The sequence below is a fragment of the Pleurodeles waltl genome, chromosome 11, assembly GCF_031143425.1.
Source record: "Pleurodeles waltl isolate 20211129_DDA chromosome 11, aPleWal1.hap1.20221129, whole genome shotgun sequence".
Classification (NCBI taxonomy): domain Eukaryota; kingdom Metazoa; phylum Chordata; class Amphibia; order Caudata; family Salamandridae; genus Pleurodeles; species Pleurodeles waltl.
The window spans coordinates 94270732-94291981 of NC_090450.1; the positions used below are offsets into that span (position 1 = coordinate 94270732).

The following is a 21250-nucleotide window of genomic DNA, read 5'->3' on the forward strand; positions in this document are numbered from 1 at the left end:
CATCAGGGCCCACACTGACGACCACTCCCTCTTCCTACTGACTGTGTGTTACCTACAAGTACAGAACAGTATTTTTCAAATACCGCCGAAGGACCCTGAGGGGCAGCTGTGCTTCAGGGTACTTTCTTTAATATGGCCCCAGATGCCATTACACAAATACACAACATTCTCCAGCATGCCTATTTCCTCTTCCTGAGCTACCTAAATCTGCTTTATTATGCATACTTTACAATGTCATTACTGTGAATGCCCATCATGATGCCATGGCCTTAATTAGGCTATACTTAATCAGCATTACCGAATACTGGTTGAACCCACATCCTCAATGAATAATTGATTCCGTAATGCTCTAAAGATAACACATTCTCTGAGAAGAACATCAATGAAAACTAGGGACAGTTAAATGAAAACTGCTCCTAATCATGACCTACTCCACTTGTGAGTTCAGCTGCTATCCCTCTTTCATTGTCAAAAACACAACCTATCTACATTTCATATATCATCCACCAAAACTGAAAAACAACTTTATTGAGTACCTGGAATACTATATCTTGCTTGGTATACCTTAATCACCCAACAACATATTCATAGATAATCTAAGCAACGATTGGGACAAAATAAATGCAAAACTCTTCAGCAAATTCAGCAGCCCTCTTAGTTTAGAAAATAATTCTCAGTTGTCCTCCAAGCCCTAACACAAGAAAGGGCGCATCGTGGACCCAATTATAACAACTGCTATTAGTTTACTCAGTCATTCAGAACTATCTTCCGATCACTCATGAGAAAGGATGCATCTTGGCCCCAATTACAGTAACACTAACATCCTTCAAATGTTTTCATCCCAACAAGCTTGGGTGGTCTGTTTACTACCCAATATCTCTTCCTCATTACAATTTCAGTCTGTCATTTTTAGGCATGAAAAGCTGGAAAAAGTAGAAACCCTAATTTGGAAATATATTACTATTACAAAATACAATATCATCTGCTCCCAAAATGTAATACCATTCACCATTTGAACAACAGAGATTATTCCATGATAGAAAACTGATATATTTTCTGGGTTTTCTATTGAGTACGTCCAACAATGGGTTTTCTAGAGCCCCTGGCACCAAGGAATTTGTCAATGTGCCAATCTGAGACAGAAAGTCAGCAGGAATGCAACACCCTATTACCTATTGAGCAATACTTAAGTGAGGTGCGTTGTAGGTAATGATCAACCCTGTGAGAAATTACAGGGATAGTTGGTGGAACCTAAACCCGCTCATCATCGAAAGGCACACCTACGAACACTAGGAAACCAAGGATATATTTTAAAGATTTATTTCAAAATCAAAAACCTATCATAGTGTATTTAAAATGAATTGTAACTATTATGAAAACCCACAAAATAGTGCCAGCGATGTTTATCAAAAGTGTAAATAGCAAAAAAATATTGTAACACCATGGTGATATAAAGCAGAAGTCTTCAATCTGTGGGGCGCAACCGCCAAGGGGGCTGTGGAGTCCAGGGAAGTGGGGTGGCAGGTTCACATGCATTCTACAGCCTCACTTCTGCCTGGAAACCAAAACGTTTGCTCTTCTTTTGGAAAAAGACAACTGTCCCGAGATGGTTAGTTCCAATAGATAAAATGGTGCCGCTGGAGTGTCATTCAGGAAGTGCCCTGTGTTGTGAATCCGAAGCCAGGCAGAAGCTAAGCAAGCCTTCCTGCCAGGGTGCCTGCTTGCCTGAAATGTGCACTATGAGTTAATCTGCAAACGTAAAGGATGCTTGGGAGCCTGCACTTACTTTAATTGATCGAATCACTAGAAGCTTTGTGATGACAAAGATTTAGTCTTTTTGAGCGGTAATTCAAAGAGTTAACAACTGAGCTGTGAAGTGCATACTTTTAATTATAATTGTATTTACCTAGCGCTTACTACCCCTGAGAGGTGTTGAAAGGACAGTTATGTAAAAAAATAAAAATTGTATTGCATATGGTCTGGGTATAACTAAAATCTATATTTTTGAAGCACCATTTTTTGTAAAGGTTTTTGCACATTTTGTAGCAGTCCATCTTATACTGTGTGTAATGCAAATATAAAAAAATAATGACTAACATATTCAAAGTGCTTTCTATCACAGGCTGTGGCCTATTAGCACTAAAAATACACGTGAATATTCTCCACTGCACCCACAAAGATTTAATTCTGTGGCTCTCTGGTTACGCACAGGCCTCTGTAGTGTATTAACAAATAGGGGTTTCATAATGCACTGTAGTGCATTTCACAATGAGCGATAATTGATGATTTTATAAAATAAGTGTTTATAGTTCAAATGGTTCAAAAGCTACTAAAAAGCAGCAACACATGCTGCTGCCTAGAAGAAGGCCCTTTGAAAAGCTGGACTGGTCACCATTTTGTTGCTTGATTATATTTGGGTGTTATACTGGTACTACTTATGAGGTTCAACCACAGATTGACTGTGTCTCATGAGAAAACCAGGCACACCCATCACATTAGTTCATAAAGGAATTATCAGCAAAATATGTTTTGTCAAATTATGTTTTGTTTGTGAAAAATAAAGTACCATTGTGCATTTTGGGGTAATTCTTTTTGGAAACTTTTTGCTTGAACTGTGTGGTAGGCCTCTGACACCGAACCACAGCCACCCACTAACCTTTGGTTTGCTAAACACTCTTTAATATTATTTTCCCACAATAAAAATGATTTGCCATGGGAATTGGGGGCATTTATGGTTGGCGATGATGAAGAGTATCAGGCTCTAGAAATTTGTCAGGAGGGTGTCCTTTTGTCAAAAAAAATAATAATAATTGACGGGAGCGGGTAATTCTCGGCATCAAAAAGTTTGAATATAAAGCCTTTTTCAAATTAGTATCTCCAAACCACCCACATACACTTCTCTAGGCAAATTAAGGTAAGCTTTAGCACCATAAATATGGCTACTTTGAGTTTCAAAGATAGTTCACCCCTTCATACCTCTCCTGAACAACAGAACCCATGTTCAGCTATGTAACAGCGTCTGCTAGTCTTGTTTGTGTCCACGGGCAGATGAGCCAATGAACAAAGGCTAGACAGCCTCCAGGAAAGAAAGATAATCACAACTTTATATGGCTTTTTTCTTGAGTCTCTGGTACGAAGTTCCTATTTAATTATACCATTCTTAGTTCATATAATGTACAGTAAATATTAATGAACAATTGCAGACTAAACATTTATCAGAAAGGGCACAGTACCCTTTCACTCACTCACATTCTATGATACCTTGCCTATTGTTAAAAAACAAACAAGAAGTGAAGTTATTAGCTTCTATGACACATTATGTAGAAACAGAAAAGGAAATTCAAAATAAATAGAAAACAAGCATTTGCAAAGCAATAGGTCTTGCATTTACTTGAGTTGGAGCTACTGGCATTGTAAATGCATATCTGACGTTTTTTGCCACATTAACTGGTCAACCCTGCCGCATATTTTTGCCCTTTTTGCTGCATAATTCCAGTGGCCCTGCATATAACTAAAGGGCTAGTAGGCCTACTGGGATATTTTTTTTTTTTTATAACAAAAGGCCCTTAAAATACAAACTACTCCCAGGTGCAAAACATATTTACTCAGTAGTTGGTACACGTGACATTGCCCGCGGGGCAATTAATGAATAACTGTACTCCAATAATGCATGCTTATTGGATCACTGTCCCTTTACTGCAATCTGGGGAGTCAAACAAAATTTCACAAGTTGGAGGAGAGTTGCCTCACATTATATTAATGATCCTCAGCCAGTCTTGAACTGAAATATTAGTTATAACGTATTGACCATTGTATTGAATAATCAACTGTAAGCTCTCTTCGAGGTTAGTTTTATAAACACACGCACCCACAGCTCAAGTTTCACAGACTCAAACGTGTAGTTCATCTAGTCACGTTTCTGCTTTGTAGTCACAGCTTATATCACTTTATAGAAATAAAACTACAAGTCCCAGAATGCAAAGCTGAAACAAACTAAATGAACGAATCACACATCGAACAAGGGAGCTGGACAACCCTATGAATACTACTCCAAACGCTAGTTTACAGCTTGTATCACGTTATAAAAATAAAACTACAAGTCCCAGAGTGAATATGTGTGTTGCAAAGAACGTGTACTAAGCAGATCAGAGTGCATATAATGTAAAAATGTCAAAATAACTCTGGTGATTACTGTTCTTTTTGGAGAGAGAACCACCGTTTGTCTAGTGGAAGTTTGGACTCATTATAAGGTAGCGCAGACGGTTAATATTCTTTCTTGTGAGAGAACGTACTTTTGTCTAATGAAAGCTTGGACTCATTATTAGGTAGTTCAGAGGGTTAATGTTCCTGCTGCAAGGAACGTGTGCTAGGCAAATCACAAAGTGCATATAATGTAAAAATATCAAATTAACTCTGGCGATTTATGTTCTTTCTGGAGGGAGAACGTACTTTTGTCTAGTGGAAGCTTGGAGTCATCATGAGGTAGCACAGAGGGTTAATATGCCTGCTGCAAAGAACGCGTACTAAGCAGATCAGAGTACATTTAATGTAAAAACGATACCACTGATCGAGTTCCATGGCAGCTTAGAGAACATACATTTGTCTAGTGGAAGCTTGGAGTCATCATAAGGTAGCGTACAGGGTTAAAGTGCCTGCAGCAAAGAACGTGTACTAGGCAAATCACAAAGTGCATGTAATGTAAAATGTCAAAATAACTGGTGATTTATGTTCTTTCTGGAGAGAGAACGTACTTTTGTCTAGTGGAAGCTTGGAGTATCATCAGGTAGCGCACTGGGTTCATATGCCTGCTGCAAAGAACGTGTAAGCAGATTAGAGTGCATATAATGTAAAAACTATACCACCGATCGAGTTCGCGCTCTGAGCACTGTGAGCGCCATGGCAACCAAGAGAACATTCTTTTGTCTACTGGAAGCTCAGAGTCATCATAAGGTAGCACACCAGGTTAATATGCAACTGCAAAAAGCGTTTTACTAAGCAGATCAGAGTGCATATAATGTAAAATTGATACAGCCGATCAGACAAAAAAAAACGAGTTCACCCATGCTGAAGTATATCGGCAACCGTGCAATTATCCATGTAACAGGGTCGGTGTCCAAGGCGGTAACCAAACCGGGACAAGGGTAAAGCATTTACCAATGACGTAAAGTGATTTTTGAAGGGCAAGCCCACAAACGAATTAAAGTGATGGGCATGAGGTGGGTGTGGTTAAAAGCCCACAATACTTACAACAGGTCAAAGCGCTTGCGCGCTCGACCTAAACTTAAATATATGCAAGCTGACTTGACTATCAAATTACGTTGCATTGAACAATGACATGAATAAATGTGCATTTAAGCTTGACATTTATACCTGAATAAACTACATATATATAATATATATATAAATATATGGAAAATGTCACTTACCCAGTGTACATCTGTTCGTGGCATTAGTCGCTGCAGATTCACATGCTGTGCACATCCCGCCATCGGGTGTTGGGCTCGGAGTGTTACAAGTTGTTTTTCTTTGAAGAAGTCTTTTCGAGTCACGAGATTGAGGGACTCCTCCCATTTCGGCTCCATTGCGCATGGGCGTCGACTCCATCTTAGATTGTTTTCCCCGCAGAGGGTGAGGTAGGAGTTGTGTATGCTAGTAATAGTGCCCATGCAATGGAGTGAATACGTATGTACATAATGTAGTTTAAAGTAATATATTTACAAATTTACAAATGTTCATGATCAACTTCTAAACGGCTACAGGCTCCCGGGGAGGCGGGTGGGCGCATGTGAATCTGCAGCGACTAATGCCACGAACAGATGTACACTGGGTAAGTGACATTTTCCGTTCGATGGCATGTGTAGCTGCAGATACACATGCTGTGCATAGACTAGTAAGCAGTTATCTCCCCAAAAGCGGTGGTTCAGCCTGTAGGAGTTGAAGTTGTTTGAAACAATGTTCGTAGTGCTGCTTGACCTACTGTGGCTTGTTGTGCTGTTAACACATCTACACAGTAGTGTTTAGTAAATGTATGAGGCGTAGACCATGTAGCTGCCTTACATATTTCGGTCATTGGAATATTTCCTAGAAAGGCCATGGTAGCACCTTTCTTTCTAGTTGAGTGTGCCTTTGGTGTAATAGGCAGTTCTCTTTTTGCTTTAAGATAACAGGTTTGAATGCATTTAACTATCCATCTAGCAATGCCTTGTTTAGAAATTGGATTTCCTGTATATGGTTTTTGGAAAGCAATAAATAATTGTTTTGTTTTTCGAATTAGTTTTGTTCTGTCAATGTAGTACATTAACGCTCTTTTGATGTCTAATGTATGTAGTGCTCTTTCAGCTACAGAATCTGGCTGTGGGAAGAACACTGGTAATTCTACTGTTTGATTCAAGTGGAACGGTGATATGACTTTTGGTAAAAATTTAGGATTTGTCCGTAGAACTACTTTATGCTTGTGTATTTGAATAAATGGTTCTTGTATGGTAAATGCTTGAATCTCACTTACTCTTCTTAAAGATGTGATGGCAATTAAAAATGCAACTTTCCATGTTAAGTATTGCATTTCACAAGAGTGCATGGGCTCAAAAGGTGGACCCATGAGTTGTGTTAAGACAATGTTGAGGTTCCATGAAGGAACTGGTGGTGTTCTTGGTGGTATAATTCTCTTTAGGCCTTCCATAAACGCTTTTATGACTGGTATCCTAAACAGTGAAGTTGAGTGCGTAATTTGCAGGTAAGCTGAAATTGCGGTAAGATGTATCTTAATGGAATAAAAAGCTAGCTTTGACTTTTGCAAATGTAGTAAGTATTTTACGATATCTTTGGCAGATGCGTGTAAGGGTTGAATTTGATTATTATGGCAGTAATAAACAAATCTTTTCCACTTATTTGCATAGCAATGTCTAGTGGTAGGTTTCCTAGCTTGTTTTATGAACTCCATACATTCCTGTGTAAGGTTTAAGTGTCCGAACTCTAGGACTTCAGGAGCCAAATTGCTAGATTCAGCAATGCTGGATTTGGGTGTCTGATCTGTTGTTTGTGTTGCGTTAACAGATCTGGTCTGTTTGGTAGTTTGACATGAGGCACTACTGAGAGGTCTAGTAGTGTTGTGTACCAAGGTTGTCTTGCCCATGTTGGCGCTATTAGTATGAGTTTGAGTTTGTTTTGACTCAACTTGTTTACCAGATATGGAAGGAGTGGGAGAGGGGGAAAAGCGTAAGCAAATATCCCTGACCAACTCATCCATAACGCATTGCCCCGAGACTGATGTTGTGGGTACCTGGATGCGAAGTTTCGGCATTTTGCGTTTTCCTTTGTTGCAAATAGATCTATTTGTGGTGTTCCCCAACTCTGGAAGTAAGTGTTCAGTATTTGGGGGTGAATCTCCCATTCGTGGATCTGTTGGTGATCCCGAGAGAGATTGTCTGCTAACTGATTCTGAATTCCTGGAATAAATTGTGCTATTAGGCGAATGTGGTTGTGAATCGCCCAATGCCATATTCTCTGTGCCAGGAGACACAACTGGGTTGAGTGTGTCCCTCCCTGTTTGTTTATGTAATACATCGTTGTCATGTTGTCTGTTTTGACAAGAATGTGTTTGTGGCTTATTATGGGTTGAAATGCTTTCAGCGCTAGAAATACTGCCAATAGTTCTAAGTGATTTATGTGAAACTGTTTTTGCTGACTGTCCCATTGTCCTTGGATGCTGTGTTGATTGAGGTGTGCTCCCCACCCTATCATTGAGGCATCTGTCGTTATTACATATTGTGGCACTGGGTCTTGGAAAGGCCGCCCTTGGTTTAAATTTATACTGTTCCACCATTGAAGCGAGGTGTATGTTTGGCGGTGTACCAACACCAGATCTAGAAGTTGACCCTGTGTCTGTGACCATTGTGATGCTAGGCACTGTTGTAAGGGCCGCATGTGCAACGCTGCATTTGGGACAATGGCTATGCATGAGGACATCATGCCTAGGAGTATCATCACCATTTTGACTTGTATTTTTTGTTTTGGATATATGGCCTGTATTACATTGTGAAATGCCTGAACCCTTTGTGGACTTGGAGTGGCAATCCCTTTTGCTGTGTTGATTGTCGCCCCTAAGTATGGCTGTGTCTGACACGGCAGAAGGTGTGACTTTGTGTAGTTGATTGAGAAACCTAGTTTGTGGAGGTTTTCTATGACATACTTTGTGTGTTGTGAACACCGTTCTAGCGTGTTGGTTTTGATTAACCAATCGTCTAGGTACGGGAACACATGTATTTGCTGCCTTCTGATATGTGCAGCTACGACTGCCAGGCACTTTGTAAAAACTCTTGGCGCAGTTGTTATTCCGAATGGCAACACCTTGAATTGGTAATGTACCCCTTGGAATACAAACATTAAGTACTTTCTGGGTGAAGGATGTATTGGTATATGGAAATATGCATCCTTTAGGTCTAGTGTTGTCATGTAGTCTTGTTGTTTGAGCAGTGGGATTACGTCCTGTAATGTCACCGTGTGAAAGTGGTCTGATTTGATGTAGGTATTTAATGTTCTGAGATCTAATATAGGTCTCAGACTCTTGTCTTTTTTGGGTATGAGAAAGTACAGAGAGTAAACTCCTGTTCCTTTCTGTTGGTTTGGTACTAATTCTATTGCTTATTTCTGTAGCAATGCCTGAACTTCTAGTCCTAGAAGATCTATATGTTGTTTTGACATATTGTGTGTTTTTGGTGGGACGTTTGGAGGGAATTTGAGAAATTCTATGCAATAACCATGCTGGATAATTGCCAGTACCCAAGTGTCTGTTGTTATCTCCTCCCAATGTTTGTAAAATTTGCTTAGTCTCCCCCCCACAGGTGTTATGTGTTGAGGATGTGTGACTTGGAAGTCACTGCTTGTTTTGAGCAGTTTTGGGGCTTTGGAACTTCTATCTACTTTTTGGGAACTGTCCCCCTCTATATTGTCCCCGAAAACTTCCCCGCAGATATTGGCTCTGATAAGTGGGCCTTGTTTGTGAGGTCGTGGGTTCTGTGCTTTGCCCTCGAAACTGTGATTTTGGAAATGTGCCTCTGCTCTGTGGGGAGTAGAGTGCGCCCATGGCTTTATCTGTATCAGTGTCTTAAGTTGTTTGATAGCAGTGTCCACCTCCGGCCCAAATAACTGCTGTCCGTTAAATTTCATATTCAGCACAGCTTGCTGTATTTCCGGTTTAAATCCTGATGTACGCAGCCATGCATGTCTCCTTATTGTCACTGCTGTGTTGACAGTTCTAGCAGCTGTGTCTGCTGCATCCATTGCTGACCGTATCTGATTGTTGGAGATACTCTGCCCTTCTTCTACTACTTGCTGTGCTCTTTTTTGGAACTCCTTGGGCAAATGTTCTATAAAGTGTTGCATTTCGTCCCAATGAGCCCTATCGTATCTGGCCAACAAAGCCTGTGAGTTTGCAATAACCCACTGGTTTTCTGCCTGTGCCGCCACCCTTTTGCCTGCTGCGTCGAATTTTCGACTTACTTTATCTGGAGGTGGTGCATCTCCTGAAGTGTGTGAGTTCGCTCTCTTGCGAGCTGCCCCTACTACAACTGAGTCCGGTGTTAGCTGTTGTGTGATGTACACGGGGTCTGTTGGTGGCGGTTTATATTTTTTCTCCACTCTTGGAGTAATGGCCCTTCCTTTTACAGGCTCCTCAAACACTTGTTTGGAGTGTTTTAGCATTCCGGGTAGCATGGGAAGACTCTGGTACTGGCTGTGTGTGGACGACAATGTATTAAATAGAAAGTCGTCTTCAATGGGCTCTGCATGCAGGCTGACATTATGAAATGCAGCTGCCCTCGACACCACCTGTGCGTAGGCTGTACTATCTTCTGGTGGCGACGGTCTAGCTGGATAACAGTCAGGACTATTATCTGACTCTGGCGCATCATAAAGGTCCCATGCGTCAGGGTCATCTTGACTCATCCCTGTATGAGTCGGGGATTGCATCATAGGTGGAGTGGCTACCGGTGATGTTTGCAGCGATCATTGTGGAGAAGGTGGCGGGCTTACTTGTTTAGCCACCTTTGCCTGTGGCTGCTTGTCTTTCTCCTGGAAGCCAAGTTTGGGTTTCATTCTAATAGGAGGGAGAGTGCTGATCTTCCCTGTTTCTTTATGGATGTGGAGCCTTCTTTGGGTGTAGTCTGGCTCCATTGTCTCCAATTCCTGTCCAAATCTATGTATTTTCATTTGTGAGGACAGTCCTTGTTCCTCTGTGTAGGAACTTGATTTAGGTTCTGAGGCCGGATGTTTCGGTATCGAAACCTTTTCGGCTACTTTTTTAGGTTCCGACTAAACCTTTTTTATTTTCGGCATCGTTGTCTCTCGGTGCTGATTCATTTCGGTGCCGCTGTCTCGGTGCCGAACTTGCTCGGAACCGCTATCTCGGGCCCGAGATTGCTGTGTGGCGGTATCTCGACCGGAGTCGGATGACTTCGACACAAGCGTGCCCTTTTTCGGTGCAGATGATCAGTCACCTATTTTTCGGGTTAAGCCATGGCCTGTTGGCGGTGGCGTCCCCTGGGCTTTTGTGGTCTTCTCGTGAGTTTTATGTTTCAACGTCTTACTCGCGGTTTTCGGCGTTTCTTCGGGATCGATCTCATCCGAGTCCGATTCCTGGATGGAGAAGGTTTCTTCTTCCTCCTCGAAACACCCTTTTTCTTGTCGGTGCCGACGCCATTTGCAGTCTTCTTGCTCTTCGGTCTCTTAGTGTCTTCCTGGACCGAAACGCTCGACAGGCTTCACAAGTATCTTCCTTGTGTTCTGGCGACAAACACAAGTTACAGACCAGATGCTGATCTGTATATGGATACTTGTTATGGCATTTTGGGCAGAAGCGGAATGGGGTCTGTTCCATCAGCCTTGAAGAGACACGTGGCCGGGCCGACCAGGCCCCGGCGGGGGATCGAAAAAACCCCGAAGGGCCACCGGAGCTCTTCAAAAGTCGGTGTCGATCTGTTATAACTAACCCGACACCGAACGTAAACAATACCGACGATTTTTCCGAGATTCTAACTAACTTTCCGAACCGAAACCCGGAGCGAAAAGGAACACGTCCGAACCCGATGGCGGAAAAAAAACAATCTAAGATGGAGTCGACGCCCATGCGCAATGGAGCCGAAATGTGAGGAGTCCCTCGATCTTGTGACTCGAAAAGACTTCTTCGAAGAAAAACAACTTGTAACACTCCGAGCCCAACACCAGATGGCGGGATGTGCACAGCATGTTTATATGCAGCTACACATGCCATTGAACATATATATATAGATACAGATGCATACACACAGCAACATTATATACATATATATTATTTTTTGATAACCGTCTTTTTGTTACATTGTTGTAATTATTGGGCAGGGGAATGAACAATCTGTCTGTATTCAAAACATGGTGTATGATTACCACAGTGTTTTTTTTTTTTTGTATTTTGTTGGTTTATTACACATGGTGTGTTTTTTAAGGGCTAGGGAACTTGTTCGGCACTATGAGTTGGCTCTGAGGAAGACCGCAAGGCTGATACGTGTGAATCAAATAAAATGTTTCTTTGAGAAAGTGACATCCCAGAGCGAGGGCTTTTCTTAGAAGCTGGCGAGGAGCTTTTAAAAAGTTTTGAAAAGTAAATATATATATAAATAAATAAATAAATATATATATATATTTTTTTCCACTGAAAAAAACAAAGGTTACAGGGAGTTATAGCTACCTTAGGGCGCGAGATATAGTTACTTGAAAGGACTAACTATAACTGCTGAATTGTTCTGGTTTTGTACGAGTAAATTTAGAACCTAACTATAACGTCCCTATAACCTTTGTTTTTTCAGTGAATTCTATTGTTTTTTGACGTAAAGTAATTTTAATTACTGTGTGTCATTCCAATCCCTGCCATGTGGGGGTTGGTCGCATGGCCTGACAGCCAAGCCCTTATAACCTCCCAACCCCGCGCCAAGCATGGCATTTGGCCATGTGCTGCGCAGGTTAGCCACAGGGCCTGTCACTGTCAGTGGATGTGTGAGTGGGTGACTGTCTAACTGGGTCTGAAAGTGGGTGTGTGAGTCTATGAGTGGCTCTGAGTGGGTGCATGGGTGTCTGAGTGCATGTGTGAATGGGAGTGTGAGCCTCTGAGTGCATGAATGACTGAATGAATTAGTATATGAACGAGTGTAGTTTTTCTTTCAATTTTTTCCATAATAGTGAACATTTTGCGAAAAATTCACGGATATTTTGTGAAAATGCGCAAATTTTCACGAATATCGCACGCTGTGATGTAAAATTATATTAAACCTATAATTTCCCCCTAAAACATACTCATATCACATTCCTGGGGTCAGGGTACGCCCATCCTGACCCCTTATGCCACTTTCAATTTGAATTTTCACCCCTGGCGACCGTGTCCCGTAAAATAAAATAACAGTCGCAACTTTCTAGTCAGGTTGTGGACAGCCAATTGCAATGCTTCTTTTCGCACATGTATCTGTGAAAATTCAAGAATTTTTGCTAATTATTCGCAAAATATTTGTGGCCAGAGAAATACAAATGTATTTGCCCTTAAATATCTCCTAAACTACTGAATGGATTTACACCAAATTACAGAAAACACAATCTGCATACCTGCAGCTAGCTTTCTGCCAAATTTGGTGTAATTCCGTCCAGTGGTTCGGGCTGCAGACATGTTGACTGGTCCTATGGGAATTAAGATGGGAAACGCACAGTTTTTTTAGTCCCCTTTTTCTTGGCCCACGCTTTACGGATCACTCCATAGCTTCCCATGCACAACAAGGATCACTTGGCCACTTTTTTGGGAAGAATTCGGTAAGATTTGTCAAACGGTGCCAAAGACATAGGCAAGTCAAAAACGCTTTTATGACTCCTCCTCTCGATAATAGTGCGCATCGGCATTGAGTCCTCTGTTAGATTGTTTTCCCGCACAAGGGTGAAGTAAGGATTGAATAATTGTATATGTACATATATATAGTAAGTAAAGAAGATGTCCATGCAATGTATATATATATATATTTACAATAAAAAATACCACAAAGGTTACAGGCTTCCAGGTGGGAGGGAGGGAGCATATGAATCCGCAGCACTACATGCCACGAACAGATGTGCTCTGGGTAAGTGACATTTTCAGTTCAATGGCATGTGTAGCTGCAGATACACATGCTTTGCATAGACTGAAAAGCAGTGCCCTCCTAAAGTAAATGGTGGCTAGCATGTAGGAGTTGGAGTAGTTTGAAATAGCGTTTTAAGTACTGCTTGACCAACATTTGCTTGTTGGCGAGGTAGCACCTCCACACAGTAGTGATTAGTAAATGTATGTGGTGTGGACCATGTGGGTGCTTTGCATATGTCTGCCATTGGTACATTTCCTGAGAATGCCATTGAAGTTCCTTTATTTCTAGTAGAATGTGCTTTAGGAGTTACTAATAGTTGCCTTTTAGCTTTAAGATAGCAACTTTGAATACACTTTACTATCCATCTCGCCAACACTTGTTTGGAAATAGGATTACCTTTATGAGGCTGTTGAAAAGCCCCAAAAAGTTGTTTAGGTTTTCTAAAATCTTTTGTTCTATCTATATAGCACCTGAGAGCTCTTTTGAGATCAAAAGTGTGGAGAGCTCTTTCAGCAACTGAATCTGGCTGTGGAAAGAAAACTGGCAAGTCCACTGACTGATTGACATGAAATGGTGAAACCACTTTGGGTAGAAATTTTGGATTTGTCCTAAATACTATTTTGTGTTTGTGAACTTGGAAGAAGGGTTCTTCTAAAGCGAATGCTTGAAATTCACTTACTCTCCTTAAGGAAGTAATTGCTACCAGGAAAGAAACTTTCCATGAGAGAAATTGAAGAGCACAGGAATGTATGGGTTCAAATGGTGGACCCGTAAGCCTTGTGAGCACAATGTTAAGATTCCAGGCAGGGGGTAGTGGAGCTCTAGGTGGAAAAATTATTTTAAGGCCTTCCATAAAAGCTTTTATGACAGGAATTCTAAACAGAGAGGTATGCTGTCTGTTTTGGAGGTAGGTTGATATTGCTGTTAAATTAATTTTAATAGATGAATATGTAAATTTGTTTTTTGTAAGTAAAGCGTATAACATACACTATCCTGTACTGATGCTTTAAGTGGGTCAATATTTTTGGGTTGACAGTAATATACAAAACATTTCCATTTAGCTGCATAGCACTGCCTGGTTGTAGGTTTATGTGCTTCCTTTAGATTGTCCATACATTCTGATGGACGCTGTAGATATCAAAACTCTATGACATCAGAAGGCAAATCACCAGGTTGAGTATACTGGGATTGGGATGCCTGATCTGACCTTTGTTTTGAGTCAATAGGTCTTGTTGGTTTGGGAGCTTGTGATGCGGTACTACAGACAGATCCAACAGTGTTGTGCACCAGTGTTGACGTACCCAGGTGGGAGCTATGAGTATCATAGTAAGAGAGGTCTGACTAATCTTGTTGACTAGAAATGGAATTAGTGGGAGAGGGGGAAAAGCGTAAGCAAATATCCCTGACCAAATTGATCCACAGAACATTGCCCTTGGATCGAGGGTCCTGGATGCGAAGTTTGGGCATTTTCACTTATTTTGAAAAGGTCTATGTCTGGTGATCCCCACATGTGAAAGTACTGTTGAATTACTTGTGGGTGAATCTCCCATTCGCCTATTTGTTGCTGCGCCCTGCTTAAGAGGTCCGCTAGCTGGTTGTGTATCCCTGGGATATTCTCTGCTAATAGGTGAATGCGATTGTGACTTGCCAACTTCCAAATTGTCTGTGCTAGAAGGGACAATTGAGATGAATGTGTTCCCCCCCTGTTTCTGCAGATAATACATTATTGTCATGTTGTTAGTCCTTATTAAAACTGTTGTGTCTGTGATCTGTGGTTGTAATGATTTGAGTGCTAAGAACACTGCCAGCAATTCCAAGTGGTTTATGTGATATGTCTGCTGGACTGAATCCCATTCTCCCTTTATTATACGATTGTTGAGATGGGCTCCCCAACCTGTCACTGATGCATCTGTGGTGATTATGGTTTGTGGCACAGGGTCCTGAAATGGCCACCTTTTTGATAAGTTGGAGTGATTCCACCATTGCAGAGAGTTGTAAGTCTGGCAGTCCAACAACACTAGATCGTGAAGTTGACCCTGTGCCTGAGACCATTGTTGTGAAAGACACTGTTGCAGGAGTCTTAAGTTTAGACGTGCATTGGGAACTATTGATATGCAGGATGCCATCATTCCCAATAGTTTCACAATAAACCTTACTGTGTAAGTTTGATTGTATTGTAGTTGAGATATGAGACTATGGAACGTTTGAATTCTTTGTAGGTTTGGGTAGACAAATGCTGACTGAGTTTTCAGAATTGCTCCCAGATATGGGTGTATTTGCACTGGCTGAAAGTGAGGCTTCTGGTAATTGTCTGTGAACCCTATACTGCGTTGGGTATTGACTGTGTATTGTGTGTGTTGTCGACAGGTTTGAATGGTGCTGGCTTTTATGAGCCAGTCGTCCAGATAGGGAAAGACATGCATATGCTGTCTTCTGAGGTATGTTGAAACCACTGGTAGGCATTGGGTAAATACCATTGGTGCTGTTGTTACTCCAAAGGGTAGCACTTTAAATTGGTAGTGCCGGCTGCTATCACAAACCTCAAGTATTTGCGGTATGCTGGATGTATGGGAATATGGAAGTACGCATCTTTTAGATCTAATGCTGTCATGTAGTCATGTTTTTGTAACAACGGGATCACATCCTGTAGAGTGACCATGTGGAAATGCTCTGAGAGAACGCACTGATTGTGAGGTCTGAGATCGAGGATTCGTCTGAGAGTTCCATCCTTTTTTGGTATGAGGAAGTACAGAGAATATACTACTGTTCCTTGTTGAGTGATAGGTACTACCTCTATTGCACCCTTCAGTAGAAGAGATTCTACCTCTTGTTTTAGCAGAACAATGTATTCCTGAGAAAGCCTGTGGGAGCAAGGGGGAATATTTTGCGGAGTGGAGAGACTAGTTCTAGGCAATAACCATTGTGGATAATTGACAGTAGCCATCGATCTGATGTAATTTTGTGCCATTGATGGTAGAAATGTTGCAGTCTTCCTCCCACAGGAGATGTGTACTGTCTGGGGATGCAGAGAAAGTCACTGCTTTGATGAGGTGGAGGCACCTCTTGTGGCAGTGGATTTGCCCCCTACGTCTAAAGCTATGTCCTCTATAGGATCTTCTGAAAGATCCCCTAGAATAATACTGTTGTCCATGTTTTTGTTGGGACGTAGAGGCCTCAGATGCTTGGGGTTTAAAACCCCCTCTGAATTGGGGCTTTCGAAAAGTACCCCAAAAAGTGTTGTGTAAAGGGCACCCATGGCCTCTGCTGTATCGGAGTCCTTTTTTAATTTTTTACTTTATTCACCTAGCAGCAGTGTCAGCTGCATCTAGGGCGGATCTAATTTGATTATTGGAAATACCTTGTCCTTTTGCCACTACCTGCTGTGCCCTTTTTTGGAGTTCAGTAGGGAGATATTGGAGGAACTCCTGAATCTCGTCCCAATGGGCCCTCTCATAGCTAGTCAAAAGAGCTTGGGAGTTGGCAATTCTCCAGTGTTTTGCAGCTTGAGTTGCCACTCTTTTGCCTGCTGCTTCAAATTTGTGGTTTTCCTTATCAGGGGGATGAGCATCCCCTGTGGACTGACTATTTGCCCTTTTTCTAACTGTGCTGACCATAATGGAATCAGGTGGCAATTGTGTTATAAAAATTGGATCGGATAGTGCAGCCTTATGTTTTTGTCCACCATTGGTGTTAGTACCCTAGCCTTTGCTGGCTCTTTAAAAATGTCATCAGCATGTTTTAGCATGCCTGGTAGCATTGGCAAACATTGGTACTGTTTGTGTCTAGAGGAGAGTGTGTTGAATAGGAAATCATCCTCTATAGGTTCAGTGTGCAGCTGCACATTGTGGTATGTGGCTGCCCTGGCAATCACCTGATTATAGTCAGTGGTGTCTTCAGGTGGAGATTGCCTTGTGGCTATAGATCAGGGTCATTAGATGGAATAGGGTCTGGATCATACATATCCCATGGGTCTACGTTATAAGGATTGTCACCCATATAATCCCCATTTGAAAAAGTAGGTGATTGTATAGAAAACTGTGTGGGTAAAGGTGGTGGTAGAGTATGAGATGGTGGAGCAGTAGGAAGGAAAGGAGAATGCGGTGGAGAAGGCTGATGTACTGTCTTTGGCTTCTCCTTGTGTTTAAATATTTTTGCAGGTGCAGGACCAGCTTCCAGACTTTCTTGGAATGACAGTTTCCTCTTGGTTATCGGAGGAGGAGAGGTAATAATTTTCCCTGTAACCTTTCGGATTCGTATTTTCCTCTGTTTGTGGTCCATCACTTCTGGAATGGGTCTAATATCTGTTGACTCCTCTGCCGATGGAACATTCTCACTTCCCACACATGTATCCTACGAAAGCTTGGTGATTGAATGCTTTAATCAGGCTGAAAATGTGGTTTCTAAGGCAGATGGAAGTTTTTTTGCCTCCAGAGAGGACTTCCGATGCTTTGGCTCCGAGGTGGTATGTACACATTTTGGTTCTGAAGATGAAGCTTCCACCTTGCGACTCGATCCCGAAAGAGGTGTGGCAGTCTGTTCAGTCGGATGCATTTTGGCCTTCTTTGACGCCGAACCCGAGGGCCGGTCGTCGAGATGTAATTTTCGGATCCGACCACGGCCGGAAACCAGTGGTGGACCCAAGGTCATCTGTGCTTACTTTTTAAAATATTTTTGGTGATGGGAAGGGGCTGGCGTACTCACGTACTGCATCGCAGGAATAACTTGGCTGTCGCCACCAGAGTCACGGTCAGAATCAGAATCTGCTATGGAAACTGCAGTCTGCGCCTGTTCCTCACTGAAAAAGTCAGACGTTTGTTCGGTCGACTTTGATGCAATCTCTAGCTGACGTGCTCTTTGATCCCGCAGAGTCTTCTTGGTGCGAAAGGATCAGCACGCCTCGCAGTTTTCCTCTTTATAATCTGGAGAGAGGCAGAGATTACACACCAAGTGCTGGTCGGTGTAGGGGAGCTTGGTGTGGCACAGAGGGCAAAATCGAAATGGGGTCCCACCCATGAGCCTGTGACGCAGTAGGCCCAAGAAGGGCACGGGCACCGGAAAGGGCATTTAGTCGATCCCAACACTACAATCGGATTGAGTGTAGTTAGGAAAACGCATTTGAAAACCGATACTGACGTTTAAAGGAAAGTTAGAGAAGTTCAGATAGTACCAAACCGAGATCTACCATAGTGAAGGGGAACACTTCCGAACCCAACGGCGTAAAGAAAACAATCTAACAAAGGACTCGATGCCCATGTGCACTATCACCAAGAGGAGTCACTCGATCCTGTGACTCGAAAAAGCTTCTTAGAACAAAAACAATTGTAACAATCCAAGCCTAACACTAGATGGCAAACTTATGCAAAGCATATGTATCTGTAGCTACACATTCCATCTAACACACACACACATATATATATATATATATATATATATATATACACACACACACACACACATATTCACTGAAAAAAATCAAAGGTTACAGGGACGATATATTTACATTCTGAATTTCCTCGCACAAACCATAGAAATTCAGCAGTTATAGCTATGGTGAACTCAAATAACTATAACTCGCACCCTAAGGTAACTATAACTCGGACCCCCACCATGCACAGTTTTCTCATCAATTTTATTGCAAATGTTGCAGTAATAATATCAATGGTGCTATAGAAGGTGTCATCAATGATGTAATATGTGGAGTAATTAGCTGTGCATGGCGAAGGCGTAAGTTATAGTTACTTTAAGGCGTAAGTTATAGTTACTTTAGGGCACAAGTTATAGTTACTTAAGTTAACCATAGATATAACTGCTGAATTTCGATGGTTTTGTGCAAGGAAATTCAGAACCCAACTATAACGTCCCTGTAACCCTTGTTTTTTTCACTGAACTTCTATTTTTTTTTTTAGCACGCACAGACATAAATATAACCAGTGTTGCGCATGGCTGATGGCCAGACCAGGCTGCAAACCCTCCTACATGCACCCAAGCTGCACTTGGCTGTTGGATGCAAAGGGTGTTTTTAAAAAAAATTAGAAAAAATATCTGGAACCACGGATCCACCAGTGGATTGACGGATCTGTGGATCCACAAGTGGATCTGCCGATTGGATGAAAAGGAAAATAATTGGGCAATTTTTTTTGCCCACAATGGGTCCCTTAGGGACCCCTCTGTATGTCCTATGTGATCAGGATACCTGTATCCTGATCCCTTATGTGTTTTTTGCACTCTTCTTTTCCCACCCACGAGCCGATGTGACAAATAAAACGGTGGCTGCAACTTTTCTGTCCTTTGCGGTCAGCCAATCAAGGCCTTGCTTTTCCCTTGGATTCGCAAATCTGGAACGGATTGATGGGTCCCGATCAGCGGAGGATCCACGTCCCTATATATCTATATTTTTGGCCTCAGATTACTCCAAAACTACTGAACGGATTACACCAAACCATAAAAAGCGTAATCTGTGGAATGAAATCTAGCGTCCTGCTAAATTTGGTGTAATTCAGTTCAGCAGTTTAGGCTGTAGGCGTGTCTAAAAATCCTATAGAAAAATTAATGGCCCCCGCTTGAAGGATCACCTAAAAACTTTCAAGAAAGCAGCTGAACTGTCCAAAGTTAACGTTTTGAAAATTTTGGGAAGTTTCTATGGAAACTAGGTCCTAACTATAACTACAAACTGGCAACCACCAGTAGGATGGATATAGATATATATATATATATATATATATAGGATACCTAAAAGAATACATATAAAATAATTATAACAATCTAGTTTGGTATTAGAGGAATTTGTCCATAACATAATTCTACTAAACATACTAAATATATACCTGCCAACCAGAGACAGAGTGATACTCTTTACTTTTATGAATAAATTATACTACCCCTCCTCCCCCCCCCTTACAAGGACTTCACAGTTTTGATCTGGCCTGCTCCTCTAAGTATCCAAAGATGGCCAACAGACCTGGCTGCTTTTTTTATTTTTTATTTTATTTTAACACCTGACGTTGCACTACCCTCCCATAAATAATTTTTGGCTAGAGGTTGGAGATCAATTAAGTAGCTTCAACACAGTTGCAATGCATGCCACTTCCCTTAGTGTACGATTACGGTGGAAGATATTGACCACACATCCTAAAAGTGTTTACACTCCTGCTGGATATTACCTGGTGCAGGGTTGCCACATAATGAGTGAGTGGCCCAATCCCCAGGTTCAAGGCTTCGCTTACGGTTGTAATATTTTGTAATGAGAGAGCAGAGACCTATGCCCTTCTACAACCACCTAGACTAAGACCTAGAGATATCTGGGGCCCCTTCCATGAATATATGGCCTCCAGAATGACAGATGATAAGGACTCCTTCTCAAGGGCCTTAATCCCACTTAAGGTTCAGCTGAGGAGCCGTTGTAGCCATGGTTTATATTACTTGTCTTGTAGATATGGATTTAGGACAGCGTGTGCTCAAAATGTCTCTGGGATCTCTGCTCTCAGGCAAAGGTCTACTTGATTGTTGCGACATGTCTTCTATTCCAGATTCAACTCCAGTGGCAGAATCATTCTCTGATAATATAAATACATTTATTTTCCCATCTTTACTTCATTGTGACTCATTGCTATATGAGCCCCAGGTGTATCAAATGTCTTCACCAATGTACCTTCCAAGACATCTCCTATGTCCTGTGTCATATCATATCCCTCAGTTTTTTCTTTTTCACAAAGAAGTTTCTCAATATACACCACCCCATTTGCTGCAAATGCTAATGTATTGAATCTGCTGGCCACAATTCAGATACTTCCATTTCCATTTGTGTGATTTCTAGGTATAGGACTACCACTGTTGGACTTTTTAAAGTTCAAGTTATCTTCTTGTTGAGGCTCACTCTGCGTAGCTATTTATCCAATCTTGATTAAGGAAGAGTATGTGATTCCACCAAAGATCCACTGGTAAAATTTAAAGGGTCCTATGCTGCACATGCTGAAAGACTGAGAAAGTAAAAGTGAGGTGGTAACTGCCATGCAGGTGTCAACAAACAAGTTGTATTGATTTATGCCATCCCATCTATACCAAGACAATCTGAATTATGGATTGCATGTGCATCAATCTCCATGCCGAACTTCTTTGTTCTAGTT

General features: G+C 41.6%; 1 protein-coding gene across 6 annotated transcripts in view; it reads right to left on the bottom strand.

Moving 5' to 3' along the window:
* Positions 1-21250, bottom strand: part of MYNN (myoneurin) — a 237253-nt gene that overhangs the window by 20975 nt on the left and 195028 nt on the right. The window lies entirely within an intron of this gene.